Here is a 27,353-nt window from a genome sequence, read left to right as displayed (position 1 = left end):
AGTGAGACAGACTCCTTACAGAGAACGTTAAGAGAGAGTTTACAAAGTCTATATAGGGAGGCGGTCAGTGTAAGGTACAGGGTGACCTTTGTTGAGGAGATGAAGAAGTCTTCCTTGTATTCAGAGCCTGACTGAAGGGCTTCTCTAGTCCCGCATGATTCTAAAATTCTCAGGCTTCTTTATTGATTACAATTGAGAAATGATTTTATCAAAGCTGACAGAGAATTTGTCCCCTGAAGTGGAATAAATCATCTAAGATCCTCAAGATTGCAGATTACTAAAGAGGAGGACAGTGTCTCTTTTTTGTAACTTCTATGAGAGGTCAGTAGACGGTAGTGGCTCAGTGACACCTGAGTTATTCTGTTTCATTCCTTTTGGCCTCTGTCTTTTAAATTATCACATTCACTTTTCTTGGATATATTTTAGGTCTTTTTTTATGAAATCAAGAACATTATTTTATGTTCTTTTTACAGAGAGAGTTTGTAAAGTACGAAGATGACCACTCTGAAAGCCACATGCCCCTGGCACCCTCTGAAGCACCTCAGTCCTCTCCTGACTCTTTAAATGATTCATTCTGCCATTTGCATGATTCCTCTGAAGAAAACCAATTACTTAGTGTTCTTGAGGTGATTGACTTGCAAATAATCTTGTGCTCTTAAAGCACATTTTTGGTAAATTTTCAAATTTCTGAAAACTAGAAATTATTTCTTTAGTTGTAATTGAGTGAGATCAGATATTCACAGATTAATAGACTCTCAAAACCAGTAGGTGCTGCCTTCATACCAAAGGTTTTACCATGCTAGGATAAACATTCATCTTCAATTTTTTTGTTGTTAAAAAGCATACTTCAAAAGCAATTTATTATCCCAGTCATTTTATCACATACCTCTTCTGGAGCTTAGGGTCCCAGCCCCTTCTTGTCTCTTCTTTTGTGTCTCCCCACTTATACCCCCACCACACTTTGGTGTTTTTGAGGTTTCTTAATCTTACGTAAAATGTGCATAAAAAGCATTTTTAGAAAGCCTTGCCATGTTTATTGATCTGTAACATACAATATACATAGTGTGCTTGCTGTATTAACACAGCTCCAAGACAAGACCCCTAGCTTTCCTACAGCTCTACTAACTCCCCCAAATCCCACTTCTGTAGAACTTTGGAGCTGTGGCACCTGTTGAGGTAATGGTTACTTTCCTCAAAAGGTTGCCATTACGATGATTGACTTCAAAAAGTATAAAAAAAGTCTTTTGAAAAATTGACAGTTCTCCCCACAAAAAGTTGAGTGATTAGTCAGCTACAATTTCTTCTAACTTGTAGTTCCTTCTAATATATGATGATGAGGTTTTAGAGAGAGCAATTAAAATAAAGTGGTCTAATTAAACAGTGTTTGCATCATCTTTTTCAGTTTAGATGTTGAGGAAGTGTTCAGGTCCTACCAAGCAATTTTTTTCTCCTTTTGAGTGAGAACTGTCTATACTTTTGGACTTACTGTCTTTACCTGTCCCCCTTTTGAGCTTTTATATCTTAAATGTTATGCCATTTACTCCTTTTAATAGATTAAACTTATTTTCAGGTTATTAAAAAAAAAACCACTTGTCTCACAGAATCATAAGACAAACTGTATAAAACTCTTGGAACAGTGCCTGGCACATGGTAGTATGCAGTAAATGTTATCTGCTCTTTCATTTTAGTTTAAACATATCTGCCATGCACCTGCCTCAATGGAATAGTGTAAAAGGATATTTATACTTATAATCAGTATAAATTATAGTTATACTTATAATTAGTACAAATTATATAATTTATACTTGTGAGTTTTATGAATTTATACAAATTAACCCCTTCTGAGCCCTAGGTTTCTCAGCTTTATCCACTTCATGGTGGTTTTATGAGTATTAAGTAGTAGTACAGAAGGGCAACTGGTACATATAACCTCCTGGTAGTGTTGGCTTACTCTCCTCTCTTATGAGGTAAGAGTTCCTTAAGGACAGGGACCATGTTTTTGTGTTTATCCCCGGATCTGTCATAGCCTCTGGCACATAGTAGGTGCTTGTGAGTTACATAAATGGGATCATTGGGAAGGAGAATGAACAGAAGAACGTATAGAAATTTTTCTATTGTAGGTAGCATTCTTCCAGGGGAAAAAGGTTATTTGAAAGCCACAAGGGTCTTAAAAACTCAGTTTTTCATTTAAAGCTTAAAGCGTTTTGATATTTACTTCTAAAGTATTACAACTAATATGACCATGACTGACGAATGGAAGAAACACAGAGGGATATAGACTGGAAGAGAAAGGAGAGAGGGAGAGAAAGACTAAGATTTAGTGAGTACTGTGGAAATGTTAAACTCTAAAGTTACCCTCAAGAGTAGCTTCAAGAGTCTTAGCTCAATTATCAGGGGCCTTTGGAAAGCCAAATAGGTAATTAGCCTTTATTTAAAAAATTACTTGCTTTTAAGACTTTGAAGGATCCTTTCTGAATGGAAGATACAGCCAAAGATGGTAGTGAGAGGTATGGAAGATTCAGGAGGATGTGTGTGGTTGTGTCTTCAGTAACCCGAGCAAACGGCCTGGGATTAGAGGAAATCAATCTGAGGATTGGGTACATTTTGTCCACGTTCACTGTCAGAGTTATCAAGCAATTGGGAGGTAAGGTTCTAGAGTTGGTTTTGTTGTCCTGTCTCAAGACCTAATTATGCCTCTTGGGATGAGGTGAGGAAAACATGTGTCTTGGGACTGGCCGTTGGTAACTGCATTAGAGAAAATGAGCTTGGCAGGTCTCCCACAATTTGGAGATTTCTCCAGAAACATACTGCAGTGTTAGGTCCAGGGAACAATCCATGATCTGTCCTTGGATTAGAGGCAACACATAATCACATTACCTATCAGTTTAGTCCTGATGCCTATGAATGCCCAGTTCTTCCTTATCATTCAGCTTGTGGATGGGAGACAACAATGCATGTCTTGTTTCTTCTCGTATTTGTAACTGATTTGCTTTTAAGACTGTCTTGTCTGCATTGCCCTCTGCTGTTGGTGTAATAAGAAAAACCAATGGGGGAAAATATTTCTTATCTTTAGAGATGAAATAGCTACAAGCTAGAGAATAGATATGAGAATAGACGTGTAGCTTGTTTGATGGCCCGTGTCATTTCTCAGTTTGGATTTACTGCTATGTTTTTCTTTTTTTCTTTTTCTTTTCTTTTTTATTATTATTATACTTTAAGTTCTAGGGTACATGTGCATAACGTGCAGGTTTGTTACATATGTATACTTGTGCCATGTTGTTGTGCTGCACCCATCAACTCGTCAGCACCCATCAACTCGTCATTTACATCAGGTATAACTCCCAATGCAATCCCTCCTCCCTCCCCCCTCCCCATGATAGGCCCCGGTGTGTGATGTTCCCCTTCCTTGGTTACAAAAACAAATGGCACCGAAGGAAAAGACCACATTTCCTTTTATCATTGCAACAGGTGTTTATTTTTATTTATTTTTATGAGTATATAAAATGAAAAGTATTCAGATTAACTTGTTATTCAGAGAGGTGATATCAGGTGGGGAGTAGTGGGATTAAAAAAAAAAAACCTCCCATGCCAGCTGCATTCTGATTGCCAATGCATCCGTGATTGGTGCCTTGCTCAACATCTCCCAGGTGCCATCACTTCATAAGTTTCCCAGATTTTGCAGTTTCTTAGAAGGCAGCAGGGAGGGCCTGCCACGATGGCTCACGCCTGTAATCCCAGCACTTTGGGAGGCATATGGCAGGTGGATCACGAGGTCAGGAGTTCAAGACCAGCCTAATATGGTGAAACTTCGTCTCTACTAAGAATAAAAAAATTAGCTGGGCATGGGGGCGGGTGCCTTTAATCCCAGCTACTCGGTGGAGGTTGCATTGAGCTGGGATTGTGCCACTGCACTCTAGCCTGGGTGACAGAGCGAGACTCCATCTCAAAAAAAAAAAAAAAAAAAAAAAAAAAAGAAAGATGGCAGTAGTGGGAGGAATGTGGGATGTGAAATTGGAAATCCTGGGTCCTGCTTTCAAATCTTATGCAAATATGTGATTTTAGATAAGTCACTTAATGCTTGAGCTTGCTTTCTCTTCTGTAAAGTAAGAGTTATATGTAAAGTTCCTTCTAACATAGCCATTTCATTGGCCAGATAGAAAAAGTACTGTCATCATCTGCCACCTACTTAGGCCCCTTCCGCAATGTGAAATGGACACTGTGAGTGTAAAAACATACTCAAAAGTGTATTTTTAATTCTCTTACTCCACAGAAAACACAGAAGACTTCTGTGACCAAATGTGGGGGATTTCTCCCCACCAACAAGCAATCAGTTTTGCAGCAGACACCAGCTGGATGTCCTCCAATTCAGTTCTCACACTGTCAGCCTAGAAATAGCATCTGATTCCACAGGTTGAGGGTACAGTCCTCAAGACCTCCCCCCACCCCCAATGCCAACAGGCTTCAGACACCAGTTGTAACTTTGGGTCTCTGGAACTTTGACCAACCAACTACTTCAAGTTGGAATTTTTACAACACCTTTTTTGGGCTAGATTAATTTTCTATAAAACACTTAGGTTTACTGGTTTATTTCAAAGGATATTTCAAAGGATAAAAACAGATAGAGAGATACATAGGGCGAGACTTGGAAGGGTCCTGAGTACAGGAGATTCTCTCCCTGTGGAGGTGGAGTCCTCCACTATTGGTACATGGATTTTTGTTGGCTTCCTGTCAACCTCCGTATCTTCATCTGTCCAGAAGTGCTAGCCCTTTTCGCCTTTTATAGAAGTGTCATAATAATTATGTCATTACCTAGGCATAATTGATTAAACCATTGGCAACTGGTGACCAACTTAACCTTCAGCTTCTCTCCCCTTGGAGGTTGGGGGTCCCAACCCTCTAATCCTGCCTTAGTTTTTCCAGTGACCAGTCCTTATCCTGAAGCTGCCTAGGGGCTGCCAGTCATCTGTCAACTTACTAGCATACAAAAAGACATCACTTTGGAGAGTCTAAGGATTTTAGGAGTTGTATGCCATGAAACAAGGGTGGAAGACCTAATATTTCACTCTATCACAGACAGCAAGTGGAGGGTCAGGCCATAAGAGGAGTTCTCAATCCTAGTCTCATACATTTACAAAATGTTAAATACATAACATGGATTCATTTAAAAAAATGAAGCTGTAAGCCCAGTGCTGCCCTATAGTATAATTTTTTACATTTACCCTAAAAACATTTTACTTTTAATAGAATGCTCCATTGGATTTGGTGCTCAGTCCTGGACAACTCTTCATTTCCAGTGGCCTGACTTAGGTTGAATTTTGTTATTTGAGCCAGCCCCGTGAGTAAGCTTGACTTGCTGGCTATTTGTGTGTTTCTTGTTATTTAAGGCATCTTGCTGAAGTTGAAGAGTACACTCTTTTGAAAGAGTGTTTTGTAATGGAAAACTGTTGCATTAAAAAGTGGCTTTGTGTTTTTATAGACCACACAATTCTAAGCCAAATGACACAGTTTCAAAATAGCTATTGGTGGGTAGAACACACAGGTAAGTACTTTGAGAGCCTGGTGCCAGAAGTTTGAAGTATTTGTAAGAAGAAAGCACAGCATGAGCCAGGTCTAGAGTTTCCTGTTTGATCATTTTTACAGTATCTTAGAATAGATTTGCAGTTACCCTGCCAAATGTGTACTTCATCTTTAATTAGACACATTCAAATATATCAGTTAAAGAGCTTTTGGTTCAATATCCGCTATTCGGAGCATTTATTCTGATACTGCCTTTTACTGCCTCCCAAATCTATGTTTGTATTGGTACTGTATACAGTAAAGGTAAATGCATTTTAAAGTGTAATGAATGATACCTGGTGCTGAACAAAGTGGAGTAAGTCTTCCACAGCCTGTCTCTCCACTGATTACAACTAAGAACTCTGGAAATAATGCAAAATGCAGCTGAGGATTCTGAAAAGTAAACAACAGCAGGAAAATTGGGTAGGGACGTCAAAATTTGAAGACCTACTGGACTGGCAGTGAATTTACTGTTTGTATTATGTTTTCTTCTTAATCTCCTGGCTTTTACCTTTGGAGGGCTGAATCCCAGGACTGCTCAGTGAACACCAGTCGCAGAAAAGCCCAACAGAAACCCCCTCCTTCTATTCAGAAGACTCAGAATAGGGACCCTTGTGAGCCAGAAGATATGGAAGGAGTTCCCCCTCCTGTTTTTTTCTCTCCTTGCCCTGCCTTGAGGCCAGCCCAGTTAAAAACCTGCACTGTTGCAGTGGTGATGGCAGTAATGTAGCACTATTGATGCTAAGATACAGCCCCTCTTTCTGTACAAAGGAAATAGAAAAGGGATCCCTGATGTCTAGAGAGTGTGGGAGGTAATCAGTTATTTTTTCTCTGTAGTTTCCCTTGCTGGTATGCTGCAAGTACAGTCCCAATTATATACAACTGAAAAACAGTGTAAGGGATTAAGTTCTAAGAGAAAGTGCTGGTTTTATGCATAGCAGATTTGGAAAAGAGGACCCTAAGGGCCTGAGGGTATCAGGGAAGTGGTGGAGAAGAGAGCTGAAAAAGGGGATCTCCTGTTTCTGTGTATAAGCTGAAACAAGTCCTGAGCTCACCCCTAAGCAGCACATGCACAATTCAGACCCAAAGGGGCATAGCAGATGTTTTGAGTACAGAACTGTGACATGAGGTACCACACAGTCCCAGACTGTCTCCTGAGTAATCTGAATAACACAGCTATTGAAAATTGCTATTTAACAAGATGGCTGACTAGATGCAGACAGGAAGAACTTCTCCCACTGAGAGACCAGCCCATCAGGAAGAACTACATACTCCAAACAGATCTTCAGAAAGAAAGTATTGAGAGTAGACAGAAGGAGGATACAGACCGCAGGCTGAAGTGGGGGAGGAGACCCTGCATGGAGTTGCTGAGCACCAGGACTTATTCCTGACCCTGAGCAGCTCCTGGAGAAGGGGCCAGTGAAATAGACTTGGAGTGGCCCACTCTCGTTACAGACCTCTGATATCCTCGCTGCAGGAGACCCCATAACCCCCATGAATATTTGAGCTGGCAAAGACAGAACTCCAGCTTGCATGGAGCCCCAGGGGTCTTTTGTGGGAATGGCTGCAGTGGAGCATAGTCATGGGTGCTTATCCTTCAAGGCCCACCACACTCCTCTAGGTGGCTTTAACCTTTGTTGGCTGCCAGACCTGGATAGAACATATCTTGCTCTTGGGAAGGGGCCTGTCTGATCTGAGTGTCCCCCTATTTGCTGGCCTATCCCAGGGTCCCTGCCTGGCCACACCTGCTTGCAGCATGACCTTGGCTGCCCAGCTGAGGTGCTTGCCAGCAGCGACTGCCATGGCTCTTTTGTCAGAAGATCTGTCCTCATAGAGAGCTTCTGTAGGTGGGCCCCTGCTGGCATGCCCCCACCCACAACCCTCCCCTGCCAGCATGCACTTGCTCACAGCCTCCCCTCATTACTTCACTGGCATGAACTTGCCTGCAGCCTCCCCCTGCTGCTTCTCTGGTGGGTGTAACTGATTACAACTAAAAACCCTGGAAATAATGCAAAATGCAACTGAGGATTCTGAAAAGTAAGCAACAGCAGGCAGATTGAGTAGGGAAGTCAAAATTTGAAGACCAACTGGTATGGCTGAATTTACTGTTTGTATTATCTTTCTTAATCTCCTGGCTTTTACCTTTGTAGGGCTGAGTCACAGGATTGCTCAGTGAACACCATGTGTACTTGCCATGTGCATGCTAACCTCACTACTACCCTGCCACTGGTGCACACATGTGCAGGGACACCTGCTGCCTTGCTAAAGCCCTTTTGCTGGCAGACCCCATTGGAGTGTTACCGGGAGACTGGTTCCAGGCCCCCAGGATTAGAGCACACAGCCTAGAAGTGCTAAGCTGAGCCTTGGCCCCCTGCAGTCATCCAGACATGAAGCCAATCAATTTAAACCCAACTTATACTACTGTCAAACCCTCAAGGGCATCAAAGAATATAAAAAGCAAAAAGCCCTATCCAAAGGACAGCAACTTTAAAGATTAAAGAAACATCAGCTTACGCAGATGAGAAAGAACCAGTGCAAAACTCTGGCAATTCAAAAAGCCAGAGAGAGTCATTTTACCTCCAAATGACCACATGAGCTCGACAGCAAGGGTTCTTGATTGAAATCACTGAACTTATAGGCATAGAATACATAATCTGGATGGCAAATAAGGTCATTGAGATTTAGGAGAAAGTTGAAACTGAATCCAGAGAATCTAAGGATTCCAATAAAATGATAGAGGAGCTGAAATATGAAATAGCCATTTAAAGAAAGAAACTGTTCCAGTTCTCAGAGCTTGAAGACCAGTTCTTTGAATCAACACAGTTGGACAAAATAAAGAAAAAATTTAAAAATGAACAAAACCTCTGGGAAATAAGGGATTATGTGAAGAGACCAAACCTACAACTCATTGACATCTGAGAAAGACAGGGAGAGAGAGCAAGCAACTTGGAAAATGTTTTTGTGGATGTTGTCCAGGAAAATTTCCCCAACCTCGCTAGAAAAGTCAACATGCAAATTCAGTAAATTCACAGAACCTCAGCAATATACTACATCATCTTGAAGATAGATAGTCATCAGATTCTCCAAGGTCAATGTGAAAGAAAAAGTATTAAAGGCAGATTAGAGAGTAGGGGCAGGTCGTATACAAAGGGAACCTCATTAGACTAACAGCAGACCTTTCGGCAGAAATCTTACAGGCCAGAAGAGATTGGGGGGCTTATATTCAGAAACCTTAAAGAAAAGAAATTTCAAGCAAGAATTCCATTTCCAGCCAAAGTAAGCTTCATAAACAAAGGAGAAATAAAATTTTCTTCTGACAAGCGAACACTAAGGGAATTCATTACCACCACACCTGCCTTACAAGACATGCTTAAGTGAGTGCTAAACATGGAAGTGAAAGACTGTTATCTGCCACATAAAAACACACTTATAATCAAGTCTGCGTAACAACCCGCTAACAACATGATGACAGGATCAAATCTTAACGTCAATATTAAGCTTGAACATTTTAAACAGGGCCAGGTGTCGTGGCTCATGCGTGTAATCTCAGCACTTGGGAGGCCAAGTTGGGTGGATCACCTGAGGTCAGGAGTTCAAGACCAGCCTGGCCAGCATGATGAAACCCCCTCTCTACCAAAAAATTAGCCAGGCATAGTGGCATGTGCCTGTAATCCCAGCTACTCAGGAGGCTAAGGCAGGAGAACTGCTTGAACCTGGGAGGCAGAGGTTGCAGTGAGCTGAGATCACACCACTGCACTCCAGTATGGGCAACAGAGCAAGGCCCCCTCTCAAAACAAAACAGAACCTTGAACATAAACAGGAACATAAACAGTGTGCCCACTTTGAAGGCACAGAGTGACAAGTTGCATAAAGAAGAAAACCCAACTGTATGCTGCCTTCAAGAGACCCATCTTAAATGCAAACGCACTCATAGGCTCAAAGTAAAGGGATGAAGAAAAATCTATCAGGCAAACAGAGCAAGAGTTGCTATTCTTATTTCAGAAAAAAACAGACTTTAAGCCATCAATGGTCAAAAAGGACAAAGAACCCAGGTGTGGTGGCTCACGCCAGTAATCCCAGCACTTTGAGAGGCTGAGGTAGGCAGATCACCTGAGGTCAGGAGTTCAAGACCAGCCTGGCCAACATGGTGAAACCCTGTACTAAGAATGCAAAAAATTAGCTGGGTGTGATGGTGTGCAGCTGTATTCCCAGCTATTTGGGAGGCTGAGGCATGAGAATCACTTGAACCTGGGAGGTGGAGGTTGTAGTGAGCCGAGATTGTATCACTGCACTCCAGCTGGGTGACACAGAGTGAGACTCCATCTCAAAAAAATAAAAAGGACAAAGAAGGGCATTGCATAGTGATAAATAGTTCAACTAAATAAGAAGACTTAACTATGATAAATATATATGCACCCAACACTGGTGTGCTCAGATCAATAAAACAAGTTTCTAAGAGATCTATGAAGAGACTTAGATAAACACACAATAATAATGGGAGACTTCAACATGTCATTGACAGTGTTAGATCATCAAGGCAGGAATGAGTCAGTTACTTGGGACCTAAACTTGACACTTAACCGCATGGATTTAACAGACATCTACATGATATGCCACCCAACAACAACAAAATATACATCATTCTTACCTGCACATGGCACATAGTCTATGATTGACCACACATTTGACCATAAAGCAATTCTCAATAAATTAAAAACAAACACAAAATCCTACCAACCAGACTTTCAGACCTCAGTGCAATAAAAATGGAAATCAATACCAAGAAGATCTCTCCAAACTGTACAATTACTTGGAGATTAACCTGTCCCTGAATGGCTTTTGTGTAGAGTGAAATTAAGGTACAAATCAGTAAGTTATTTGAAATTAATGGAGACAGATGCAACTCACCTGAATCTTTGGGATGCAGCTAAAGCAGTGGTAAGAGGAAAGTTTATAGTGCTAAATGCTTACATCAAATTAGAACTCAGATTAACAACCCAGCATCACACCTAGAGGAACCAGAAAAACAAGAGTGAGCCACCCAACAGCTAGAAAAAGAAAATAAATAACAAAAATCTGAGCTGAACTGAACAAAAATGACGGATGAAAATTCATATAAAAGATTGATGAAATCTAACGTTGGTTCTTTGAAAAAATACATAAGATTGAGAGATCATTAGCTAGACTAATAAAGAAAAAAGATCCTAATAAACACAGTTAGAGATGGCAAAGATGACATTACCACCAACCCCACAGATACAAAAAACAAAACCCTCAGAGACTGTTATGAAAACCTCTATGAATGTAAAAGGGTGCACCTTACTGGAAAACAGTTTGGTAATTGTTCACAAGGTTAAATGGAGATTACCATATGACCCAGCAATTCCACCCCTAGGTATACACAAGAGAAATGAAAACAAACATCCACACAGACATTTTACACATACGTTCATAGCAGCATTATTCATACTAGACGAAAACAAAGCAACCCAAACACCCACCAGCTGGCGAATGGATAAATACAATATAAAATGTGGCATATCTGTAGAGTGGAATAGTAGAGCAACAAAAAGGAATGATGTACTGACACATGCTTCCACATGGAGGAGCTTGGAAAACACGATGCTCAGTGAAAGAAGCCAGTCATGGGACCGCATATTGTATGAGTCCATTTATATGAAAGATCCAGAATTGGTGAATCCGTAGAGACAGAAAGGAGATGAGTGTCTGCCAGGTGCTGGGAGAGATGGGCAAGTCGTGGGTCATTAAGGACTTGTGGGTTTGGAGTGACAAAAATTTGACTGTATTGATTGTTGCACAACTCTGAATATAGTAAAAGCCACTGAACTGTACATTGTGAATGGGTGAATTATACAGTATATGAGCTATATCTCAATAAAGCTGTTAATCTTTTGTTTAAAAAAAAAAAACCTCTATGCACACCAACTAGAAAACCTAGAGAAAATAGATAAATTCCTGGAAATGTAAAACCTCCCAAGATTGAACCAGGAAGAAATGGAATACTTGAACAGATCAATAATGAGCTCTGAAATTGAATCAGTAATTAAAAACCTACCAACCAGTAAAAGCCCTGGACCAGAGGGATTTACAGCTGAATTTTATCAGCTGTATAAAGAAAAGCTGGTACCAATCCTATTGGAACTTTTAGAAAATATTGAGTAAGAGGGACTCCTTTCTGAGTCATTATATGAGGCCAGATCATTCTAATGCCAAAACATGGCAGACAATAAAAGATGAAAACTTCAGGCTAATATCCCTGATGCACATAGACACAAAAATCCTTAACAAAACACTAGCAAATTGAATCAAGCAGCACACTGAAAAGCTAATCCACCACAATCAAATAGGCTTTATTCCTTGGATGCAAGGTTGATTCAACATAAGGAAATCTATGTGATTTATCACATGAACAAAACTGAAAAACACATGATGATCTCAATAGACACAGAAAAGGCTTTCAACAAAATTCAACATTCCTTCATGTAAAAAACCCTCAACAAACTAGGCATTGAAGGAATAAACCTCAAAATAATAAGATCCATTTATGACAGACCCACAGCCAACATTATAACAAATGGGCAAAACCTGGAATCATTTTCCTTGAGAACCAGAACAAGACAAGGATGCCCAATCTCACCACTCCTATTCAGCATAGTACTGGATGTCCTAGCCAGAGCAATCATGTAAGAGAAAGAAGTAAAAGTCATCCAAATAGGAAGAGAGGAAGTCAAACCATATCTATATGCAGATGATATAATTCTATATCTAGAAAACCCCATACTCTCCCCAGAGGCTTCTAGAATTGATAAACAACTTCAGCGAAGTTTTAGGATACAAAGTCAATGTACAAGTATCAGTAGCATTTCTGTACATCAATAACGTTGAAGCTGAGAGCCAAATCAAGAATGCAATCCCATTCACAAAAAGCCACAAAAATAATAAAATACCTAGGAATACAGCTATACAGGGAAGTGAAATATCTGTGCAATGAGAATTACCACACACTGCTAAAGGAAGTTGAGGAGAACACAAACAAATGGAAAAACATTCCATGTTCATAGATAGGAAAAATTAATATTGTTTAAATGGCCATACTCTCCAATTCAGTTTACAGATTCAATGCTATTTCTATCAAATTACCTACATCATTTTTCACAGAATTAGAAAAAACTATTCTAAAATTCATATGCAACCAAAAAAGAGACTGCACAGCCAAAACGATCCTAAGCTAAAAGAACAAAGCCAGAGGCATCACCCTACCAACTTCAAACTATACTACATGGCTACAGTAACCAAAACAGCATGATACTGGTACAGAGACAGATGTATAGAATCGTGGAACAGGTTAGAGAATCCAGAAATAAAGCTGCACACTGACAACCATCAGATCTTTGACAAAGCTGACAATAACAAGCAATGGAGAAAGGATTCCCTATTTAATAAATGGTGTTTGAAGAGCTGGTTAGCCATATACAGAAGTTTGCAATTGGACCCCTTCCTTTCTTCACATACAAAAATCAACTCAAGATGGAATAAAGACTTAGACATAAAACCTAAAACTATAAAAAGCCTAGAAAGAAGCCTAGGAAGTACCATTCTAGACACAGGCCTTGGCAAAGATTCCATGATGAAGACTCCAAAAGCAATTGCAACAAAAACAAAAATTGGGAAATGGGATCTAGTTAAACTAAAGAGCTTCTGCATAGCACAAGAAACTAGTGTGAGTAAACAGACAACCTTCAAAATGGGAGAAAATATTTGCAAACTGCGTCCAACAAAGGTCTAATATCCAGAATCTGTAAGGAACTTAAATCAACAAGCGAAATAACAAACAGCCCCAGTAAAATATGAGCAAAGGACATGAACAGACAGTTTTCAGAAGAAGACACACACGGCCAACAAGAATATGAAAAAATGTTCAGCATCACTAATCATTAAAGAAATGCAATCAAAACCATGATGAGATAGCATCTCACACCAGTCAGAATGTTTTTTGTTTTTGACTTTTCAATAATTGCCAAACCAACAACAACAACAACAAAAACAGGTGCTGGAGAGGCTGTGGAGAAAAGGAAACACATACAGTGCTGGTGGTAACATAAAGTAGTTCAACCGCTGTGGAAAGCATTGTGGTGATTTCTCAAAGAATGTAAAACAGAACTGCCTTTCAGTCCAGCAAGCCCCTTACTGGGTATATACCCAAAGAAATATAAATCGTTCTACCACAAAGACACATGCAAATATATGTTCATCACAGCACTATTCACAATAGCAAAGACATAGAATCAACCTAGATATTCATCAGTGGTGGACTGGATAAAGAAAATGTGCATATACACCATGGAATACTACACAGCTATAAAAAAAAATCAGATCGTGTCCTTTGCAGCAACGTGGATGCCGCTAGTAACATCCTATGTGAATTAATGCAGGAACCGAAAATCAGATACTTCATGTTCTCACTTATAAGTAAGAGATAAACATTTGAGTACTCATGGACACGAAGAGGAACAGTAGACACTGGGGCTTATTTCGGGGTGGAGGTTGGGAAGAGGGTGAGGATCAAAAAACTATCCAGTACTCTGCTCTCTACCTGGGAGAGGAAATAATTTGTATACCAAACTCTAGTGACATGCAGTTTACCCATGTAACAAACCTGCACTTTTAAGAAAACATTTTTAACAGGACCCAATACAAACATAATATCTAACATGTTCAGAATATAATGCAAAGGCGCTTAACATATAGAGAATCAGGGAAATCTGACAAGTTGCTAAGGGAAAAGACAACAAGTGCTGGCTACAAGATGACCCAGATGGTGGATTTATCACACAGAAACTTTAAATTGGCTTTGGTGACTGTGATCCAAGAGATAAAGGTGAAAACACTTGCAATGAATGGAAAGATAGAAGTTCTCAACAGAAAAACACGTACTTTAATAAAGGACTCAAGTGGAAAATGGATCGATTTAATAGCAGAGAGAGATGAAAAAAGTGAGTGAACTTAAGATAGATCAATAGAAATAATTCAAACAATATAAATTACCTAAAATAAGAGGGAAAATGGAAAAAAAATAACCAACGCTTAGGGACTTGTAGGACAATATTTGGATTTCTAACATTTGTGTCAGCATAATGCCAGAAGAGGAAAAACAAATATCTGAAGAAAAAATATTTGAAGATATAAGGCCTAAAAACTCTCCAAACTTGGTGAAAGACATAAACTTACAGATTCAAGAAACTCAGCAAACTTCGAATGGTATTATTTCAAAGAAAGCCATACCCAGATAATATTATAATCAAATTGCTGATAATGAAATGGTTGGGCATATCAGGAGCTTGTAGTCACCAGTCTGCTCTAACAGGTGAAAAATGGGACAAACTGAAAAATCAGCAGTTCTTCCTGGACCTAAAGAGAAAGGAGGTCATAGGTCAAACCACTGCCCCCCAAAATGGAGAGACAGGTGGATACAGCTAACCATAATTTATTTGAGTGGTAACCAATTAACAAAGTCTTCCATGGGAAACATTGCTTGTGTAGGAAAACCTGCATTATATTTGACAAATTGCTGGAGATTCACTGTGGACAAGTCTTAGATTTATTTAAAAAACTCCAGGAGGACCTAGTCAGCACAAGGGAGTGAAGAGGTCTTCCACTCTTATCACCTCTTTCTGCTCTACCAGGTTTTCACAGTGAATATTTGAGAAAAATTCCCTTTGCTTCTGGCACAAGGAAGGGAAAAGGAGCCATTTTGAAGTATGCCAGAGTACTCTGTTTTTGTTTTGCTTTTAAATGAGATCTGCTTCAGAAAAAATTAGTTAAAACACAGTGTAAGTGGCCTGGAGTAAACAAAACACCCAATTCTAGTTCTCTCTGGCTTTTTATTTGAGAAAAGGGGAATATTAAACTCCTGTACCCTCTAGCCATTCTGTTCCAACAAAGAGAGAAGAGAACTGAGCAGCACTTGTGAAGTTCACAATCCAGAGGCACAGCCTCACTAAAGATTGGGACCTAATCATAACACTGTAGACCTTCCCCTCCCCCTAAACCTTACCGTTTTATTACTGACAATGTATTTATATCCTTTAGCCAGTGTGCCATGTCTGGCTATCAAGAAAAAAATGAGGAGATACAGTAAAAAGGGGGAAAAATTGGCTGAAAGAAGAGACAGACCAAATATCAGAATCAAACTCAGATACGTCAGGGGTGCTGGAATCATCACATTGGGAACTGAAAACAACTATGAATAATAAGCTAAGGGCTCTAATGGATAAAATAGCTTGCAAGGACAGATGGGTAATGTAAGCAGAGAGATGATAATTCTAAGAATCCAGTAAAAAAACACTCCACCAGAAATGAAGAATATGGGGCTGGGTGCAGCAGTTCATCCCTGTAATCCCAGTGCTATGAGAGGCTGAGGCAGGAGGATCACTTGGGGCCAGGAGTTTGAGACCATCCTGGGCAACATACCAAGACTGCATCTCTACAGAATTTTTAAAAAAATAGTTGGACATAGGTGGTGCATGCCTATAGTCCCATCTTCTTGGGAGGCTGAGGTGGGAAGATCCCTTGAGCTCAGGATTTGGAGTCTGCTGTGAGCTGTGACCACACCCCTGTCCTCCAGCCTAGGTGACAGAGCAAGACTCTGACTCAAAAAAAAAAAAAAAAAAAAAAAAAAAAAAAAAAAGTGTTTGATGGGCTTTAATAGACTGGACATGACTGAAGAAACAATGTCCAAACTTGAGGATGTTTTTAAAAGAATCCTTCAAAACTGAAAAGCAAAGTGAAAAAATACTGGAGTAAACAAATCATAACAGAATATCAGAACCGTGGGGCAACTACAAAAGGTGTAACATACATATAAAAGAAATACCAGGAAGAGAGAAAGGAAAAGATGAAATATTTGAAGCAATGATGACTGAGCATTTCCCAGCCAAACCACAGATCCCGCAAGTTCCTAGTTTAGAAAGCAGAATAAGTGGCAGAATAGCTATGTGAAGGCATGCCATTTTTAAACTACAGAAAAATCAAAGGTAAAAATCTTTGAAAGAAGCCAGAGGGAAAAGAAAACACCTCATCTATAGAAGAGCAAAGATAAGAATACCTTTTTCTTAGGAACAGTGCTAGCAAGAAGAGAGTGGAGTGAAACATTTAAAGTGTTGAGAGAATGAAGCCCTACCAATCTAGGATTTTGTACCCTGTTAAATTTTTCCTTCAAAAGAGAAGGATAAATAGAAATTTGCTCAAACAAAGGAAATTTGTTGCCAGTAGACTTGCCATACAAGAAATGTAAAAAATGGTATAAGTCAGAAACTCAGGTCTACATAAGAAAACATTGGAGAGAAATAAATGAAGGTAAACTAAAACTTTCATTTTTTAATTAATCATTGATCTGAGACAAGTTTATTGAAAATAGTAGCATTAATGCCTTTGATTGTGTGCTTGTCTATATATATACTTGTTTATACTTAAGCAAATATATACATGGTTTGTTTATGGTTTGTTTCACCCTAGTATTTTTTCTCCTTGCTTTTCGGTTTTGGAGGTTTCTATTAAATAAATATATCCTCAAGCTCAGAGATTCTTTCTGGTGTGTACATGTGCTTGTGTGTGCATGTGTGTGTGTTATGTATATGCTTATTTATATGTGAAATGCATGACAAATTATACAAGGGATGGAAGGAAGGAATTAGCATTATTTTGCTATTATAAAGTATTCATACTACTCATGAAATGATCTAGTGGCACTTGAAAGTGGACCTGAATTAGTTGTAAATGTATATTGCAAACTCTAGGGCTAGCACAAAGAAAAAGTAATGAAAGGAGTATAACCGATGTGGTAAGAAAGGAGAGAAGACAGAATCATGTAAAATGCTCAACTAAATCCACACAAGGCAGAAAAGGGTGGATGACAAAAATAAGAACAAAGAAGTAGAAAACAATAAATATGGTAGACTTTGATCTAATTCTCAGTAATCACTTCGAAGGTCAATGGTCTAAATGTACCAATTAAAGGCAGATTGTGGGAGTGCCTAAAAAAACAAGACCCAACTTTATTGCTGTCTACATGAAACTCTTTAAATATAAATACATATAGATTAAAAGCATGGGAAAGATATGCCATGCTAACATTAATTGAAAGAAAATGGGATTAGCTATATTAATTTCATACAGCAGATTTCACAGCAAGTAATCAGGGATAAAGAGACGTGTGTTCTATAATGGTAAAAGTGTTAGTTCTCCAATTTACCTTATGTGCCTAATAAGAGTGACCAAATTCTCAATGCAAATACTGGTAGAACTGTGAGGGAAAAATAGATGAATCACTATTATAGTTGGAGACTTGATTAGCCCTCTATTAGAAATGGCCAGATTTAGCAGGCAAAAAATCAGTAAAGACATTGTTGAACTCAACACCACCATTACTCAACTGAATATAATTGACATCTGTAGACTACTTCATCCAACAGAATACACATTCTTCCCTAGCTCAGATAGAACATAGAACATAGAACACATTCTGAACCATGAAACCTTAACAATTTAAAAAGAATACAATCATATAATAACTGTCCTTAGACCACAATGGAATTAAACAAAATCAACAGCAGAAGGTTAGCTGGATAATTCCAAAATGCTTGCAGGTTAAACAACACGCTTCTAAATAACATGAGTCAAAAAATCTCAACAGAAATAGCAAAAAATTTTGAGCTAAATGAAAGTGAAAAATGAAAATTTGTGTGATTTACTGAAAGGAGTGCTTTTACATTTATTGTATTTGATATATTTAGTACTAGAAGGAGAAAGTGCTAGAGTCAGTCTTCTAGACTTTTAGCTTAGGAGACAAGAAAAGGGGGAATTAAATCCAAGGTAGGCAGAAGATAAGAAATAGTAAATATTGGAGTAGAAATGAAATTGGAAGCAGGAAATTGATAGAGGAAATCTACAAAACAACTGGTTATTTGAAAAGGTAAAGTAAGCAGAGCTTTAGCCAGGCTTAAAAAAAAAAAAGAGACCATGTAAATTATGAATATCAGATATGAAAGAGGTGATAGCACTACAGATTCCATGGACGTTAAAAATGACAAAGGAATACTATGAATAACTCTGTCCCTACAAGTTTGATAACCTAGATGAAATGGACTAATTCCCTGAAAGATACAATATACCAAAACTCACTCAAAAAGAAATAGACAATCTGACTAACTCTATATTTATCGAGGAAATAGAATTAATAATTAACCTTCCAAAACTAAAAGCAACAGGCTCAGATGGGTTTACAAGTAAATTCTACCAAAGATTTAAGAGAGAAACTGTACCAGTTGTTTAGAATTTCCTTCAGAAGATGGAGGCAGAGGGAATATTTTCTAACTCATTTTATGAAGCCAGTGTTAATATCAAAACCAGACAAATGCTTTACAAGAAAACATAGACCAGTATCTCTCATCTCTCAGTGTATGTAGAAATCATCAACAAAATATTATAAAATTGAATTCCAATTCTGTGAAGAAACTCATTGGTAGTTTGATGGGGATGGCACTGAATCTATAAATTACCTTGGGCAGTATGGCCATTTTCACCATATTGATTCTTCCTATCCATGAGCATGGTATGTTCTTCCATTTGTTTGTGTCCTCTTTTATTTCACTGAGCAGTGGTTTGTAGTTCTCCTTGAAGAGGTCCTTTACATCCCTTGTCAGTTGGATTCCTAGGTATTTTATTCTCTTTGAAGCAATTGTGAATGGAAGTTCATTCATGATTTGGCTGTTTGTCTGTTACTGGTGTATAAGAATGCTTGTGATTTTTGCACATTAATTTTGTATCCTGAGACTTTGCTGAAGTTTCTTATCAGCTTAAGGAGATTTTGGGCTGAGACAATGGGGTTTTCTAAATATACAATCATGTCATCTGCAAAGAGGGACAATTTGACTTCTTCTTTTCCTAACTGAATACCCTTGATTTCTTTCTCTTGCCTGATTGCCCTAGCCAGAACTTCCAACACTATGTTGAATAGGAGTGGTGAGAGAGGGCATCCCTCTCTTGTGCCAGTTTTCAAAGGGAATTTTTCCAGTTTTTGCCCATTCAGTATGATATTGGCTGTGGGTTTGTCCATATGGAACCAAAAAAGAGCCCGCATTGCCAAGACAATCCTAAGTCAAAAGAACAAAGCTGGAGGCATCACGCTACCTGACTTCAAACTATACTACAAGGCTACAGTAACCAAAACAGCATGGTACTGGTACCAAAACAGAGATATAGACCAATGGAACAGAACAGAGTCCTCAGAAATCATACCACACGTCTACAGCCATCTGATCTTTGACAAACCTGAGAAAAACAAGAAATGGGGAAAGGATTCCCTATTTAATAAATGGTGCTGGGAAAATTGGCTAGCCATAAGCAGAAAGCTGAAACTGGATCTTTTCCTTACTCCTTATACGAAAATTAATTCAAGATGGATTAGAGACTTAAATGTTAGACCTAATACCATAAAAACCCTAGAAGAAAACCTAGGTAATACCATTCAGGACATAGGCATGGGCAAGGACTTCATGTCTAAAACACCAAAAGCAACGGCAATAAAACCCAAAATTGACAAATGGGATCTAATTAAACTAAAGAGCTTCTGCACAGCAAAAGAAACTACCATCAGAGTGAACAGGCAACCTACAGAATGGGAGAAAATTTTTGCAATCTACTCATCTGACAAAGACCTAAATCCAGAACCTACAAAGAACTCAAACAAATTTACAAGAAAAAAACAAACAACCCCATCAAAAAGTGGGCAAAGGATATGAACAGTACATTTCTCAAAAGAAGACTTTCATACAGCCAACAGACACATGAAAAAATGCTCACCATCACTGGCCATCAGAGAAAGGCAAATCAAAACCACAATGAGATACCGTCTCACACCAGTTAGAATGGTGATCATTAAAAAGTCAGGAAACAACAGGTGCTAGAGAGGATGTGGACAAATAGGAACACTTTTACACTGTTGGTGGGATTGTAAACTAGTTCAACCATTATGGAAAACAGTATGGCCATTCCTCAAGGATCTAGAACTAGAAGTACCATATGACCCAGCCATCCCATTACTGGGTATATACCCAAAGGATTATAAACCATGCTGCTATAAAGACACATGCACATGTATGTTTATTGCGGCACTATTCAGCATAGCAAAGACTTGGAATCAACCCAAATGTCCATCAGTGACAGACTGGATTAAGAAAATGTGGCACATATACACCATGGAATACTATGCAGCCATAAAAAAGGATGAGTTCATGTCCTTTGTAGGGACATGGATGCAGCTGGAAACCATCATTCTCAGCAAACTGTCACAAGAACAGAAAACCAAACACCACATGTTCTCATTCATAGGTGGGAACTGAACAATGAGATCACTTGGACTCGGGAAGGGGAACATCACACACCAGGGCCTATCATGGGAGCGGGGAGGGATTGCATTGGGAGTTATACCTGATGTAAATGACTAGTTGATGGGTGCTGACGAGTTGATGGGTGCAGCACACCAACATGGCACAAGTATACATATGTAACAAACCTGCACGTTATGCACATGTACCCTAGAACTTAAAGTATAATAATAATAAAAAAATAAAATTGAATTCAACACTACACAAAAAGACTTATATACCATTATCAAGTGAGATTTGTCCCAAGTATGCAAGACTGATTCAGCTTTTTAAAATTGATATTATTCATCACATCAACAGACTAAATAATCACATCATATCAATAGAAGTTTGCGACCAGCCTGGGCAACAGAGCAATACTCTATCTCTTAAAAAATAATAGTAAAATAAAAAGAATGACTAAAAAGTGACAGTAATCAAGACAGTGTGGTGAAAGAATAGAGATGTGTAGATCAGTGAGGCAGCCCAAAGTGGACTTTGTAAGATGCTTAGCAGCATTTCTGGCCTGTATCCACTAAGTGCCAGTAGCAAAACTCCTTCTGTTGGTTGTAACTAGCAAATGTGTCCAGTAGGTGCCAGTTGTCGCTAGGTAAGAGGATTCAGCGGGCCGTATCTGAGAACCACTGCCCTAATCCACACCTTGAAATCCCTGCATATAACCAGTTGGGTCGTCTGTTCCTTTATGTAAATATAGGCTGATGTTTGTCCTGCTTATTTCCGAAGGTGACCCTAGGCATCAAATGAGATAATGACTTGGAAGTGCTTTGACAAAAATGTCAAACAGATTTTATTATTTTATGTGGTTAGGAATAAGAAAATGCTGCAATAAAAAAATTTTTAAAAGACATGCAGGGGTGAAGGGAAGTAACTAGGATGGTCACAACTGAAGAAAAGCATTTTGAATAGAGATTGAGAAGATTGATATTTAAGGGAAGATGTAAAATGGCTGGCTGTTCAAACAGGATCTTGTTGGATGGCATTACTTTGGTGTCACCCAAATCCAGGTTCTGGCCTTCCATTTTTCTGTTCTGTAAAGTTGGTTTTTTTCCTTTTCAGTTCTTATTGAGTTGATTGGGGATAGAGCTGATTATTTCCATTAACCCAACCTAAAATAGACTTGAGAAAGGACCAGAATGCTTTTTGTAAAGTAAGAAGTACCAAGCAAATTGAAGTGCCCTGTTTAGCTGGTCAGTGTTTTGGGGTTTTTTGTTCTGTCTCTTCTTACAGAAGAAGGATCTGACATCTTTATGGAAGGTTGTCTGGTGAACTTGTAATCAGAACAAAGCAGTTGTTTGCATTCCTAGTACAGTGTAGTTGGTGACTGATAAATGTTCATGTTGTTTTGGTTTCTTTCCAATATATAGAGAAATCTACCAAATCAAGCAGAACCTTTCACTGGTTTGTCAGGGCACTCTTTACCCTGTCTCTGCCAGAGACACTTTAACAAGTCTTTGATTTTTTTTTTTCCTGACATATATTTTATACAGACTAACTGGCCTTCTAATAATACTGTTTGTCAAACTAACAATAAATGACAAATTAGGTTATATCATATTCCCTTTATGCCTTTCTGAGGGAATATTTTTACTGCATTCACAGGATAACTTTGGTATTTGGAAACCTCCATTCAGGAATTTGTTTATAAACTACCTCTCAAGGAAAGGAAGCGTGGTGATAGTAGTGTTTTTGTAACAATGACACATAGCTCTCTTAAACTGATTGTATATAAGAAATAATGAGCAGCAAAAAGGGGTGCACAGTATTGATGTGAAACCTGTTGATTAAATCCAGAATTGAAGAAATCAGCAAGTAAGTAATGTAGAACTGATGCCTTGTCTGATAAAAAAGGTTACGTGCCAAATAATTAGATTTTAAAACATGAGATATTTGTTAGATGAATAATAATAATAATAACACTATTGAAGGAAACCGCTTCCTATAGAAACTAGGCACCCTTCTGTCCTTTTTTTTCCAACCACAGCCCTAATTAATTCATATATTCTGCATTTCCATGGTAGCAAGATAGCATCTGTAGATGCTGGTAATTTAGCAGTTGCTAATGGATTATAATAAAAGGTACTATTACAGAAATGTCAGCTGTTATCCTGGAGACCATAGTTCAGGAGACTTTTCTTTTTTCTCTGACTTAATTTATGTATATTTCTTGACATATTTAAGGTGCATGTAGTTTTCACCCAATTTTTTTCATTGAATGGATGCAAAAGAGAGATAAATTTGTTACTAAATACCACTAAAAGGATTGTTTGGAAGCATTTAATGAATAAGCATAATGTGTAATTACATTCGTTAAGCCATGTATGTTTTCTTAACAAGAAGACCCTATGGTCAGCTCTTGATTGTTCAGGTGCTGTCTAGCTCTTTCTTTGTGACTTGTTTTTGGGCCATATTCCTGCTGTTTTTACCTCTTATCAGTGAATGGATGAGAAAAAAACAAGAGAACTCAAGTTAGTTTGATATTTATCAGCTGTGTCTATGATAACATTTTTGTAGAGTACATTATTTTTAAATTTATGGAAAAATTTATAATTCTGAAGGTTAAATTTTCTGTGAAACAAAATATTTGTTCACCATGATAAGAATGAACGATTTGCTTTTCTCATTCCCTGGCCATCTTGGTGGCTGTTCATGGTTGGGGGCCATCTGGTACCTAAGCCAGGCAGATGATGGTGGCAAAAAAGATGGAAAAGTCACTGGAGTTGATCAACTCTAGGCTCCAACTTGTTATGAAAAGTGGAAAGTACATGCTGGGGTACAAGCAGATTCTGAAGATGATTAGATAGGAAAAAGCAAAATTGGTCATCCTCACTAACAAGTGCCCAGCTTTGAGGAACTCCCCAATAGAGTACTATACCATATTGGCCCAAACTGGTGTTCATCACTACAGTAGTAATAATACTGGACTGGGCATAGCATGTGGAAAATACTACAGACTGTGCAACACTGGCTATCATTGATCCAGGTTATTCTGGTATCTTTGGAAGCAGGCCAGAAGATACTGGTGAAAAGTAAACCATGCAAAATAGTTTTTCTTTAGTAAAACTTGTCAGAGGTATATGCCTGTAATCCCAGCACTTTGGGATGCTGAGGTGGGAGGATCACTTGAGGCCAGTAGTTGGAGACCACCCTGGGCAACATAGTGAGACCCTGTCTCTATAAAAATAAAACAAAAAATAAATAACTGGGCATAGTAGTGGTTGCCTGCTGCCCCAGCTACTCAGGAGGCTGAGGCAGGAGGATTTCTTGAGTCTAGGAGGTTGAGGCTGCAGTGAGCCAAGATTGCATCAGTGTGCACCAGCCTGGGTGACAGAGTGAGACCCTGTCTTCAACAAGAAAAAAAGAATAATCTGTTTTCACCAGAAGCAACCTGTCTATGGGATTAAACAGTGAAGAAGAAAGAAGAGAAAAAGTAAATAGAAAAATTGGATTTTATGCTGAATATCTTTGACTAATATAAAGTTTGGGGAGACAGAAGACACATGCAGTTGTATGTGCTTTAATATTTCTGTAGTCCTGAATAGATGTGTAATAAATTAGTAGTTTCTGCAGTCCTGAATAGATGTGTAATAGTAATACTAATTAGTATTAGTAGAATGATGAAAACAAAACTAAGTAGAAAGCTATATGTTTAGGGAGATGGCAGAATGGTATTAGAAATTAACACCAATTACATAGAATTAGCATGTCTGTATAAATAAAATGGTTTAAAAGGATTTGGAAACAATATTAACTGTGTTTACTATGTTTAAATAATATACTCATTTATATTACTGAAGAGTAAAGTTCTTTCAAATAAACATGGTTCTTAGATACAAAATACATTATCAACAACAGCAACAGCAACAAAGTGAGACCCCATCTCTACCAAAATAAAAAATTAAAAAATTAGCCAGGCGTGGTGGCGCGTGACTGTAGCTACTTGGAAGGCTGAGGTGGGAGGATCACTTGAGCCCAGGGGTTCAAGGCTGCAGTGAGCTGTGATTGCACCACTGTACTCCAGCCTGAGCATAGCGGAAGACCCTATTGCTTAAAAATAAAGAAGAATTTATGTAGTAAACTAGCACTTATGCTTTCCTCATGCATCCTATACATTAGCTAACTGAATCCTAAAGCCTCTTGGTATCACCCCCGATTTACAGTTTTGTACACTGGGAACCAGATAAAAGTCATTTTCCCATGGTTACATATGAAGTGTAAGTGGCAAAGCTGCAACTCAAATATTGTTCATTATTGAAATTCAAACATGTTCTGTCTATATGACACATAACATATATGATTTACTTTGAGTTTATTTAAATTAATTTCCCTAAGAATTGTAAAACTAAGTCTTTAAGATTTATAAATCTCATAATTTGAGAAAAAAAGCTTTTTGTCAACTTTGAGATTTAGCTTTTGATAGTTACGTGGCTCTGATATCTTATCATGAAGACTTCATTTTCCTTTCATTGACTTCATTTTAACTTGCAAGCTTAGTTCATGAAACTGCCTGACAAACCCAAAGCAAATTTCTGCCTCTTATGAACAAACTCATGAGTCTTTCTTATCCATAGGAGTACATTTACTGTAGTATGCATCATCATAATTATGTGTTTTTATTAATTGTACTTTTTTGTCTCCAGCTACATCACTCGGTTCCTTGTATTTTACATTTTATGTGTAGGCATGGCATTTTATTCTTGGTTGTGTTAAACATTTTCTGAATAAGTGATGGATTATTATTGCTTATTTAGATCTTAATTCTACCTCTAGAACATAGTGGGACATCTTCTCCTAGTGAATATTTATTAGGTGGAATCTGAAGGAGCTGATAGTCTTTAATGCTTTATCCCTTTCTTTAAAAGTACATGTTATTTCTCTGACCAGACATTGATGTACTACTCAGTTTTCCTTTAGGATAGAGATATTTTAAATAAGTAGAACTAGCAGGAATATGTGTGGGTTTGTTTTATGGCTAGCTTTGGGGCCATTTACTAAATGTTATACTCAATACAGTTTATTCTTTTGCTCATTGCATTATACATCATGAGATGCAGGCCTGAAGATTTCTGGGTCACCTCTTTGCCTGGAGAGAGTGGTAGGTTTCAGGGACTCCAAGTTAAATTTGTAAATATTTAATCTCAAACCTCTACATTTAGTTACTTCGATTAGGATGATCCGTTTAATATGTGTGTGTTTTCTTAAGTTGTTTTGAATGTGTAAGTTTTCTAAAGCTTTTTGAAGAATGTGCCAAGTATAAATACTTTTAGAGGGACTGTTTAGCCACATAAACATGAATATTAGGATTAGACAGTCTTGCCATTTACTGACTGTGTGACCTTGGGTGTTTTGTCACGCTGGTTGTAAAATGGGGCTAACAATACCTATTTCAATGTGTTTTTGTGAGATTTTGAAATGAAACACGTTTGTAAAACCTTCCTCATGGTAGGGTATTTAAGAAATTATTGTTTAGCTCCTGAGTCATCTTATCTCCATCGTGGTTATGTTTTGTAATGAAGTATCACAATAGAATATTTGTATCCTCTGAAAATAGCTGGCCCTTTGGGTCACTTCAGGTTGTGATAGAGAAGTTATAAGGTATCCAAGCCATGTAGAACATTTATAGAGTCTTAGATGACAGCTAACAATTTTTGTTTGATTGTTTGTTTGTTTGAGACAGAGTCTCACTCTGTTGCCCAGGCTGGAGTACAGTGGTATGATAGCAGCCCACTGCAGCCTTGATCTCCTGGGCTCAAGTGATCCTCTTGCCTCAGCCTCCTGAGTAGCTAGGACTACAGGCATGCACTACCATGCCTAGATTTATTTATTTATTTATTTATTTATTTATTTATTTATTTATGTAAAGATGAGGTTTCACTATGTTTCCCAGGCTAGTCTGGAACTCCTAAGCTCAGGCAATTCTCCTGCCTTGGCTTTCCGAAGTGTGGGGATTATAAGATAGTTGTGAGCCACCATGCCTGGCAACAATAGTTTATAAAAGGGCAGATTGTGCAGGGTGGCAGAGAGATTTGAGTAAGTTATTAACATAGCCAGAATAATCCATAATTATTGTGTTCTCTCAACAATTTATTTTCATGTCGATATTCCTGTTCAGGTAGCCTCCTGTGGACTGGAGTTACCTTCATTTTGCTTTCTGGTCTCACTTAAATATTGCTGCTCTATCTTTGCATTTTTTAGTATCTAAAATTTAAGCTTTTCAAGATAAGTATAACTTTCTGGTATCAGTATATACAATATTTGCTGAATGAATTAGAAATAAAAACTGGGATTGTTTTGCTGCATCACTTAATTTTAAGGATATCAATATTTAGTTTTTAA

General features: G+C 38.3%; 1 protein-coding gene and 1 pseudogene across 1 annotated transcript in view; both read left to right on the top strand.

Annotated features, from left to right (window-relative positions):
• Positions 1 to 27,353, top strand: part of SLC2A13 (solute carrier family 2 member 13) — a 367,441-nt gene that overhangs the window by 16,766 nt on the left and 323,322 nt on the right. The gene's annotated exons all lie outside the window — the stretch shown is intronic.
• On the top strand, positions 1,788 to 27,353 carry LOC126931731 (60S ribosomal protein L30-like; annotated as a pseudogene).

This window comes from Macaca thibetana, chromosome 11 (genome assembly GCF_024542745.1).
Source record: "Macaca thibetana thibetana isolate TM-01 chromosome 11, ASM2454274v1, whole genome shotgun sequence".
Taxonomy (NCBI): Eukaryota; Metazoa; Chordata; class Mammalia; order Primates; family Cercopithecidae; genus Macaca; species Macaca thibetana.
This window is presented reverse-complemented; position numbering and strand designations above follow the sequence as displayed.